General features: G+C 42.2%; 2 non-coding genes across 2 annotated transcripts; both read right to left on the bottom strand.

The window, feature by feature from the left end:
* Positions 1-3,287: 3,287 nt before the first annotated feature.
* On the bottom strand, positions 3,288-3,394 carry LOC118484441. Its single transcript, XR_004873552.1, has one exon. It is a non-coding gene; the product is annotated as a small nucleolar RNA R71 (small nucleolar RNA).
* A 6,005-nt stretch (positions 3,395-9,399) lies between these two features.
* LOC118484440 lies at positions 9,400-9,506 on the bottom strand. Its single transcript, XR_004873551.1, has one exon. It is a non-coding gene; the product is annotated as a small nucleolar RNA R71 (small nucleolar RNA).
* Between the last annotated feature and the right edge of the window lie 1,506 nt (positions 9,507-11,012).

Genomic DNA, 11,012 nt, shown 5'->3' with positions numbered 1-11,012 from the left:
TTTTTCTGTTGGGGGAAAGCAAACACAGTGAAACTCCCAAGCTTCCAACCGCTGCTTTTTATGAGGAACCTTTTCATCAGAGTTCACCATATTGACTTCCTTTCCCTTTCCTTCAGCCATTTTGTCTCGAACCCCCTTCACCAAATGGGCGAGTTCTCCTGACTTAACAGCCTCTTCAATTCTTTTCTTGAGTTGGAAGCAATCGTTGGTGTGGTGACCCTTCTCTTCATGAAACTCACAGAACTGTGTGGAGTTTTCATTTTTTCTGCTTTTGGGGAGAGGCCTAGGAGGCCTAAAGTTCTGCTTGACTTCTTCTGTTGCAAGTATTTCTTGAGGAGTCTTTGTGAGGGGTGTGAAACTCATGCCTTTTTCCCTGGTTAGAGGGTTCCGGCCTTCAAACTTTCGATGGTCTGAACCCTTTTGCCGTCTGTCATAGGAGTTGTAATTCCCTCTTTTTCTTACTGGGCTATTACTTCGCCAACTAGACCCTCTTTTCCTTTGTTCTTTGATGTCGACCGCCTCCTCTCCCCGGATGTGGACTTCTGCCCTTTCAAGGGCTTCTTCCAATGTCTTGGGCAGGGACTTGTTGAAATCTCTTGTGAGGTATTTCGAGGTGATAGCGTTCATGAAACCGGCTACCCTCATTTTTTCATCTGCCCCTACATAGGTTAGACCTTCCTTTTTGTATCGTTCAATAAACTCACGAAGACTTTCATTGTCTCGTTGTTTTATTTGAAAAATGACTGTTGCATCTTTGACATATTGATGTGTGTAAAATGCAACATATAAATTACATCAAATAAGGCATAAAACTAACCTTTTTTAAGTACTAATGTTGGAAAAAGAGTGTTTTTGTCTTCCTTTTGTATTTTCAGGATGAAATGAGCTCAAATTCACAAAAGAAGCAAAAAGACAGCTAATTCTAACATAAATACAAGAAAAGGAATAAAAGTAGACTGCCCGAACCCTCAACGGCATCCTCCCAAGCAAAGAAGAGAAAACAGAAGCCTGAACACGCCCCGTGCTCAGCCAGCACGGGGCCGTGCCCAAGAAGCAGCAGAAAAGACAAACCTGTAGAAGCTTCTATTGCCCACCACGGGGCCGTGTCCAGTGAGCACGGGGGCGTGGCGAAAATACAGCAGGCGCATTAATTGTAATTGCGAATTACAATTAATGAAGAGAGAGAGTGTCAGACGGGCACGGGGGCGTGTCCAGCGGACACGGGGCCGTGCACCACCTCTCTCATACTTCATCCACCACCCACCACCACCATAACACCATCATCCACCACCATCATCCATTGTCCATCGTAGAGTGTGTGAGTCGTCTCGGGATCCAAGATTGATAATAAGAGTTCTTGACAATCAAGGCCATGTTTGCCTAAGTCTCTTACATCACTTGGTGAAGACAAATGTTTAGTATAATACTTTTTATTTTTAATCTTTTGCACTTTTTATTTGGTTTTGTATTAATGACTTTAATAACTAGTTGCTTATGTTGAAGATGATCTTTCCTTATCGTTTGTCCGTGGTGTCTTGGCATTATTTTACTGTCTATATAAAATAAAAGATTTTCACCATTCATATCTCCACGGTATATATGGAGGTATGTTGGCTACCTGGTCGGGGGTTAAGGGAACGGTTTGGTAAGGGTCTTGCCCTTGTTCAGCGTTTAGAGGTCCTGCAAGGGACCTGGGTCAAATTTAGTAGGATCTCCTTCAATGCTCATAGGTATTGGATGGCGGGGATCCAAACTCTTTGACCCCCTCATAAGTTAACTACTATTAATACTATAACCCGACTATTTAGGACTGTATCCCTGCTGACTCAGACTACTTAGCCGAGGGTAACGTCACCGCCAAAAGCGGGGCCTACCACAATTTGCATTAATAACTTAATTCATTATCTTCCAATAATCCAACCCTTTAGGATTGTATCCTTGCTGACTCAAACTACTGGGTTGAGGGTAACGTCGCCTTCAAAAGAGGGGCCTACTACAATAACTAAGATAATCTCTTAAACAAGTGCAAAAGTGCGAAAATAATCAAAGGTTATACTAATACACGAGTCGGATCCAAGTGATTCATCTTGTCTATCTGTTTTTATTTTATTTTTATTTTTCAGCATTTAGTTAGTTTTTATTTTCTTAGTTTAAAAACATTTTTCTAACTTTTTGATTTGATTAGACTTTGAGGATAAACCGGTACTAAAAGCTCTTGTGTCGTTGGACGACCTCGGTATCTTACCAACACTATACTACGTCCACGATGGGTGCACTTGCCCATATGTGTGTTTAGTGTTAGTGAATATCGTGTTTTATAAATTTAAAACTTGGCTAAAGGTGTAAAAAGGGCTTAATTATATATCTAAATTATATACACACCAACACACATCAAGTTTTTGGCGCCGCTGCCTGGGACACAAGGATTTTAAGAAAGTTAGGAATCAACGGCCTAATCATATTTTTATTTTTCTTTTTTAATTTTTTAGGATTTTCTTAGTTTTTCAGCTTCTGCAGAGCTCAGCACGGGCCGTGCCTGGTCGGACACGGGCCGTGCCCAGCATCGTTACTGGCAGTTTTTAGTTTTCCAAGTTACAGAAGGCTGACCACGGGGCCGTGTCGGTGCAACACGGGGCCGTGTCCAACTTCCAGTAACTGGGATCTGGAAAACAATCACTGTAACTCTGACCACGGGCCGTGTTCGCTGAACACGTGGCCGTGGTAAACTTTCTGACCAGCATTCTTTTATGTTTTTATTGCAGGACTTGGAACCCGACGCCAATTTTACATAGTGTATGAGCTCCAGTTCTAATAAGGACATAAAAGAACCTCTAGAAGAACCCGAACACTTTCTCAGAAAAAGATTAAAAGCTAAAAACCAAGAGAAAGTTTCGGGTGATCCACCTCCAATGGCAGACCAACGTACCCTCATGGATTATCTACGACCTACCGTAGGTAACTTAGGCGCCGCTATCAATGCTCCGAATGTTGAAGCTAATAACTTCGAACTTCGGCCGCATTTGATACAAATGCTCCAAAACTCCGCAACCGTCCATGGGCTTGCGGACGAGGATCCTCATCTACATATTACTAATTTCTTAGAAATATGTGATACATTTCGGATCAACGGAGCATCAAATGACGCCATCCGCCTCCGAATGTTTCCTTTCTCACTAAAAGACCGAGCAAAAGCTTGGCTCAACGCCCTCCCAGCTGAATCGGTAAACACCTGGGATGAACTAGCCCAAAAATTTCTATATAAGCATTTCCCTCCCGCTAAAACGGCTAAATTAATGACTGAAATTAATACATGTTCACAAGAGGACGGGGAATCCTTATATGAAACTTGGGAAAGGTTCAAGGAGTTATTACGCAAGTGTCCGCATCACGGTCTTGCGATATGGCAACAAGTATCCACTTTCTATAATGGATTGTTGCCACACACAAGGCATACACTTGATTCTAGCTCCGGGGGACTTTTAGGTAATCGACGCCCGCATGAAATATATAACCAAATTGAGGAAATTGCTCAAACCAATTTTAAATGGCACACCCCCCGAGGCAATAAATCTATTGCCCCGGGCGCCCATAAGGTCGATGAAAGCACTTCTTTACAAGCCCAAATCGAGGCCCTTTCTTCAAAAATAAAAAAATTGGAAATGACAAAAACAGTCTCGGTTATGGCTCGTGAAGGGTGTGGTGGGTCACATGAAAATTGAAGTTGTATGAAAGAAACGGACGATCAACAAGAATTGGTAAACTACATTGATAATAGACCTAGGCCGTCGGGTCCTCCAACGGGAACTTACAACCAAGGATGGCGAAACCACCCAAACCTTGGTTGGAGAGAACCGGGCAATAGTAGTAACCAACAAACCCAACGAACAAACTTTCAACAACCAAGAAATGAGTCACAAAATTTCACTCAACAACAAAGTGGACGAGAAAGGCTTGAAGATACTGTATCTCGCCTCATCTCCGACACTGAAAAGAAAAACTCAGAAAAGATTTCTACAATTAGAATCAAATTTTAGAAATCAACAAGCTAGTATTCAAAACATAGAGAAACAATTAAATCAAATAGCTCAAAATTTTGCCGAGACACCGCAAGGCGCATTACCTAGCAATACCGAAACAAACCCAAAAGCGCAAGTTCATCTCATCACGTTACGAAACCGCACCGTAGGGCCTGCAGAAGCGCCGCCGCCAACAGAAGAAACTGTACCCACACCTCTGCAGGAAAAGAACTCCCCTCCATCACCAGAGCCTACCAAAGCTCCTCGAGTTCCGTACCCCGGTAGGTTAATTCGTCAGAAGACCAATGAGCAATTCGCAAAGTTCGAAAGTCTATTAAAGCAATTGCATGTCAATATTCCTTTTATTGAGGTCCTAACCCAAATGCCCAAATACTCTAAGTTCGTGAGGGACTTCCTCACTCATAAAAAGAAAATTGAAAATTTGCAATTAGTCAATTTAGGCGAAGAATGCTCTGCCCTCGTACTCAATAAAACTTCCCCAAAAGAAAATCGATCCCGGAAGCTTCACGATTCCCTGCTCAATAGGGGAGTCCCCCGTTCGTAATGCCCTAGCCGACCTTGGGGCTAGCATTAACCTCATGCCCTCATCAATGTTTAAAAGACTCGGCCTGGGAACCACGAGTCCTACAAAAATGAGCATACAACTCGCTGATCGATCCGTCAAATTCCCACAAGGTGTCATTGAAAATGTCTTGGTAAAGGTAAGCAGATTCGTCTATCCAGCCGACTTTGTCATACTCGATATGGAGGAAGACACCGAGGCCTCCCTCATACTAGGGAGACCATTTCTTGCCACCGCACAAGCGGTGGTAGATATGAATGACGGAACACTCACCTTGAGGTATGGGGATGATGAAGTAAAATTCGGAGTTGGGAAGAGAATAGAGGACGGCGACCCGGTCAACTACATGAAGGTTATTGATTCGAGCTTGGATGCTGCTCTCCGACGGTGTAACATGGGACGCCAAGCATCCCACTCAGAAAATATATAACCTCACATTGGGTCTAGCCAAGGACCCTTATAAACGTGGCGCACCACGGAGGCATTCCGCGGAACTATCCTTAGTTTAGTTTAATCTTTTAGTTTTAATTTGCAGGAATAAAACACACTCGTGGTGGTAATGGATGAAAAAGGGAACGAGAAAAATGGCCCCATGCACAAAGAACGAAGCAACCCGACACAAATCCCCATTACAGAAGGCTCAACACGGGTCGTGCTCAACCAACACGGCCCCGTGCTGAGCCACCTGCAGGAAAACGTCCAGTTCAGGTAACTGGACACGGGCCGTGTTCACCAGACACGCCCCCGTGTCCAGGCTTCTGTCTCATTTCTTTAATTTCTGTTACTGGCACCTGAACACGGGGCCGTGTCCGGTCCCCACGGGGCCGTGTCCAGACTGCCAGTAACATAAATCTTTGCTTTTTAACACCACATTACACAACCTAAAAATTTATTTTTGGGACACATTGAGGACAATGTGTAATTTAAGTGTAGGGGGGAAGCTAACACTTTGAAATTTTGCAAGTCCTAACAACAAGCCTTACACAAAACTCTATTGGAACCGCTAAACACCCCAAATTTTCTCAAAAAAAATTTTTTCATTTTCTTCTTTTTACTTGTCTGAAGTTTAAGTTAGGAATCCCAAGATTAATAAGGTTATATTTTTATAAAATTTACAACCGAGAGCGTCGTGATAACAAGAACCAACATAAGAAAATTATGAAACGGCATATCAAGTCCAGTTAAAATTTGATTATATATACTTGATCACATTAAAAACCCATTCCCACAAAAGTGAGTTTTGAGCCTTTATAGAGCATACAAATTTACATCTTTAGACTAAATGCTCATTTTTCGTTTCTTGTGTGAATAAGCCGCTTGGTTCTTACAACTCTAGAACTTGCCACGACGATTCATTCCCGGTCCTTACCAACTTAAACCCAAGTAAGTAAATGATAGAGGCATTAGGACTAACCATTTTTTTTCTACACCATTATTTTTATTTTTTTAACACCTACCCAAAATCCCCCTAGTTAACCCCTTTGAGCCTAAACCTTTCGTTTCTTTACCCTAAACCTTTTTTTTTACCCACCAAAAACCTTTTTATTTTTCACCCTTTATTTTAGTAACAAGCTCGGTTTTTCGCAAGCTCGTTCTTTTATGTGACTGAAAAAAAAAATTTGATGATGAAGTTAAAAACAAACAAAGCTATACAGACAAAAGCTTGTTTGGAGAAATACTTCAAAATAAAAAGTCACTAAAAACAAAGTGTTACGAAAACCGACGCTTTTTACGCTTTTCGCCCTTTACTAACCACTAACCCAACCACCCACCTTTAGCCCAAGCCTAACCCTTCACCCAAAAAAGTCCTCTTGATATTTACAAAGGTATAAAGTTAAAAAGGAGGAGGATTGATTGCTTGGCAAGCCTATGGAAGGCATAAGTTCCATGCCGCTCTCGAGTGATTCACAAAAATATACACCTTCGGCCGAGTGTTGAGTGATTTCTCCCGTGAGGTATGTGAACTTGTATATAAGTGGAATTTTAAAAAGGCATGTTATGCCCAAATAAGTAATTTATCCTATGAAACGTTCTAAATAAATCATAACGAATAGGATTGTAAATAAATAAAAATAAAACCCAAAAAGATCTTGGATTCCCGACACTCTATGACAAGCCAAAAACCTTCTCTTTTACCCATTCCATTTGGGAGTGTAAGCCTTATTTAAAGAGTTTTGCTTGAGGACAAGCAAAAGTTCAAGTGTGGAGGTATTTGATGTGTGTAAAATGCAACATATAAATTACATCAAATAAGGCATAAAACTAACCCTTTTTAAGTACTAATGTTGGAAAAAGAGTGTTTTTGTCTTCCTTTTGTATTTTCAGGATGAAATGAGCTCAAATTCACAAAAGAAGCAAAAAGACAGCTAATTCTAACATAAATACAAGAAAAGGAATAAAAGTAGACTGTCCAAACCCTCAACGGCATCCTCCCAAGCAAAGAAGAGAAAACAGAAGCCTGAACACGCCCCGTGCTCAGCCAACACGGGGCCGTGCCCAAGAAGCAGCAGAAAAGACAAACCTGTAGAAGCTTCTATTGCCCACCACGGGGCCGTGTCCAGTGAGCACGGGGGCGTGGCGAAAGTACAGCAGGCGCATTAATTGTAATTGCGAATTACAATTAATGAAGAGAGAGAGTGTCAGACGGGCACGGGGGCGTGTCCAGCGGACACGGGGCCGTGCCCAGCCTTCTGTTCAGCCTATAAATATGAGTGCTTGGTTTCATTCCAACTCATCCCTTGGCACACCACCTCTCTCACACTTCATCCACCACCCACCACCACCATAACACCATCATCCACCACCATCATCCATTGTCCATCGTAGAGTGTGTGAGTCGTCTCGGGATCCAAGATTGATAGTAAGAGTTCTTGACAATCAAGGCCATGTTTGCCTAAGTCTCTTACATCACTTGGTGAAGACAAGTGTTTAGTATAATACTTTTTATTTTTAATCTTTTCCACTTTTTATTTGGTTTTGTATTAATGACTTTAATAACTAGTTGCTTATGTTGAAGGTGATCTTTCCTTATCGTTTGTCCGTGGTGTCTTGGCATTATTTTACTGTCTATATAAAATAAAAGATTTTCACCATTCATATCTCCACGGTCTATATGGAGGTATGTTGGCTACCTGGTCGGGGGTTAAGGGAACGGTTTGGTAAGGGTCTTGCCCTTGTTCAGCGTTTAGAGGTCCTGCAAGGGACCTGGGTCAAATTTAGTAGGATCTCCTTCAATGCCCATAGGTATTGGATGGCGGGGATCCAAACTCTTTGACCCCTTCATAAGTTAGCTACTATTAATACTATAACCCGGCTATTTAGGACTGTATCCCTGCTGACTCAGACTACTTAGCCGAGGGTAACGTCACCGCCAAAAGCGGGGCCTACCACAATTTGCATTAATAACTTAATTCATTATCTTCCAATAATCCAACCCTTTAGGATTGTATCCTTGCTGACTCAAACTACTGGGTTGAGGGTAACGTCGCCTTCAAAAGAGGGGCCTACTACAATAACTAAGATAATCTCTTAAATAAGTGCAAAAGTGTGAAAATAATCAAAGGTTATACTAATACACGAGTCGGATCCAAGTGATTCATCTTGTCTATCTATTTTTATTTTATTTTTATTTTTCAGCATTTAGTTAGTTTTTATTTTCTTAGTTTAAAAACATTTTTCTAACTTTTTGATTTGATTAGACTTTGAGGATAAACCGGTACTAAAAGCTCTTGTGTCCTTGGACGACCTCGGTATCTTACCAACACTATACTACGTCCACGATGGGTGCGCTTGCCCATATGTGTGTTTAGTGTTAGTGAATATCGTGTTTTATAAATTTAAAACTTGGCTAAAGGTGTAAAAAGGGCTTAATTATATATCTAAATTATATACACACCAACACACATCAAGTTTTTGGCGCCGCTGCCGGGGACACAAGGATTTTAAGAAAGTTAGGAATCGACGACCTAATCATATTTTTATTTTTCTTTTTTAATTTTTTAGGATTTTCTTAGTTTTTCAGCTTCTGCAGAGCTCAGCACGGGCCGTGACTGGTCGGACACGGGCCGTGCCCAGCATCGTTACTGGCAATTTTTAGTTTTCCAAGTTACAGAAGGCTGACCACGGGGCCGTGTCGGTGCAATACGGGGCCGTGTCCAACTTCCAATAACTGCGATCTGGAAAACAATCACTGTAACTCCGACCACGGGCCGTGTTCGCTGAACACGGGGCCGTGGTAAACTTTCTGACCAGCATTCTTTTCTGTTTTTATTGCAGGACTTGGAACCCGACGCCAATTTTACATAGTGTATGAGCTCCAGTTCTAATAAGGACATAAAAGAACCTCTAGAAGAACCCGAACGCTTTCTCAGAAAAAGATTAAAAGCTAAAAACCAAGAGAAAGTTTCGGGTGATCCACCTCCAATGGCAGACCAACGTACCCTCATGGATTATCTACGACCTACCGTAGGTAACTTAGGCGCCGCTATCAATGCTCCGAATGTTGAAGCTAATAACTTCGAACTTCGGCCGCATTTGATACAAATGCTCCAAAACTCCGCAACCTTCCATGGGCTTGCGGACGAGGATCCTCATCTACATATTACTAATTTCTTACAAATATGTGATACATTTCGGATCAACGGAGCATCAAATGACGCCATCCGCCTCCGAATGTTTCCTTTCTCACTAAAAGACCGAGCAAAAGCTTGGCTCAACGCCCTCCCAGCTGGATCGGTAAACACCTGGGATGAACTAGCCCAAAAATTTCTATATAAGCATTTCCCTCCCGCTAAAACGGCTAAATTAATGACTGAAATTAATACATGTTCACAAGAGGACGGGGAATCCTTATATGAAACTTGGGAAAGGTTCAAGGAGTTATTACGCAAGTGTCCGCATCACGGTCTTGCGATATGGCAACAAGTATCCACTTTCTATAATGGATTGTTGCCACACACAAGGCAGACACTTGATTCTAGCTCCGGGGGACTTTTAGGAAATCGACGCCCGCATGAAATATATAACCAAATTGAGGAAATTGCTCAAACCAATTTTCAATGGCACACCCCCCGAGGCAATAAATCTATTGCCCCGGGCGCCCATAAGGTCGATGAAAGCACTTCTTTACAAGCCCAAATCGAGGCCCTTTCTGCAAAAATAAAAAAATTGGAAATGACAAAAACAGTCTCGGTTATGGCTTGTGAAGGGTGTGGTGGGTCACATGAAAATTGGAGTTGTATGAAAGAAACAGACGATCAACAAGAATTGGTAAACTACATTGATAATAGACCTAGGCCGTCGGGTCCTCCAACGGGAACTTACAACCAAGGATAGCGAAACCACCCAAACCTTGGTTGGAGAGAACCGGGCAATAGTAGTAACCAACAAACCCAACGAACAAACTTTCAACAACCAAGAAATGAGTCACAAAATTTCACTCAACAACAAAGTGGACGAGAAAGGCTTGAAGATACTGTATCTCGCCTCATCTCCGACACTGAAGAGAAAAACTCAGAAAGATTTCTACAATTAGAATCAAATTTTAGAAATCAACAAGCTAGTATTCAAAACATAGAGAAACAATTAAATCAAATAGCTCAAAATTTTGCCGAGATACCGCAAGGCGCATTACCTAGCAATACCGAAACAAACCCAAAAGTGCAAGTTCATCTCATCACGTTACGAAACCGCACCGTAGGGCCTGCAGAAGCGCCGCCGCCAACAGAAGAAACTGTACCCCCACCTCTGCAGGAAAAGAACTCCCCTCCATCACCAGAGCCTACCAAAGCTCCTCGAGTTCCGTACCCCGGTAGGTTAATTCGTCAGAAGACCAATGAGCAATTCGCAAAGTTCGAAAGTCTATTAAAGCAATTGCATGTCAATATTCCTTTTATTGAGGTCCTAACTCAAATGCCCAAATACTCTAAGTTCATGAGGGACTTCCTCACTCATAAAAAGAAAATTGAAAATTTGCAATTAGTCAATTTAGGCGAAGAATGCTCTGCCCTCGTACTCAATAAACTTCCCCAAAAGAAAATCGATCCCGGAAGCTTCACGATTCCCTGCTCAATAGGGGAGTCCCCCGTTCGTAATGCCCTAGCCGACCTTGGGGCTAGCATTAACCTCATGCCCTCATCAATGTTTAAAAGACTCGGCCTGGGAACCACGAGTCCTACAAAAATGAGCATACAACTCACTGATCTATCCGTCAAATTCCTACAAGGTGTCATTGAAAATGTCTTGGTAAAGGTAAGCAGATTCGTCTATCCAGCCGACTTTGTCATACTCGATATGGAGGAAGACACCGAGGTCCCCCTCATACTAGGGAGACCATTTCTTGCCACCGCACAAGCGGTGGTAGATATGAATGACGGAACACTCACCTTGAGGTATGGGGATGATGAAGTAAAATT

The sequence above is a fragment of the Helianthus annuus genome, chromosome 11 (genome assembly GCF_002127325.2).
Source record: "Helianthus annuus cultivar XRQ/B chromosome 11, HanXRQr2.0-SUNRISE, whole genome shotgun sequence".
Lineage (NCBI taxonomy): Eukaryota > Viridiplantae > Streptophyta > Magnoliopsida > Asterales > Asteraceae > Helianthus > Helianthus annuus.
The sequence above is the reverse complement of the archived record's forward strand: the minus strand, read 5'-3'. Positions and strand labels throughout refer to the sequence as shown.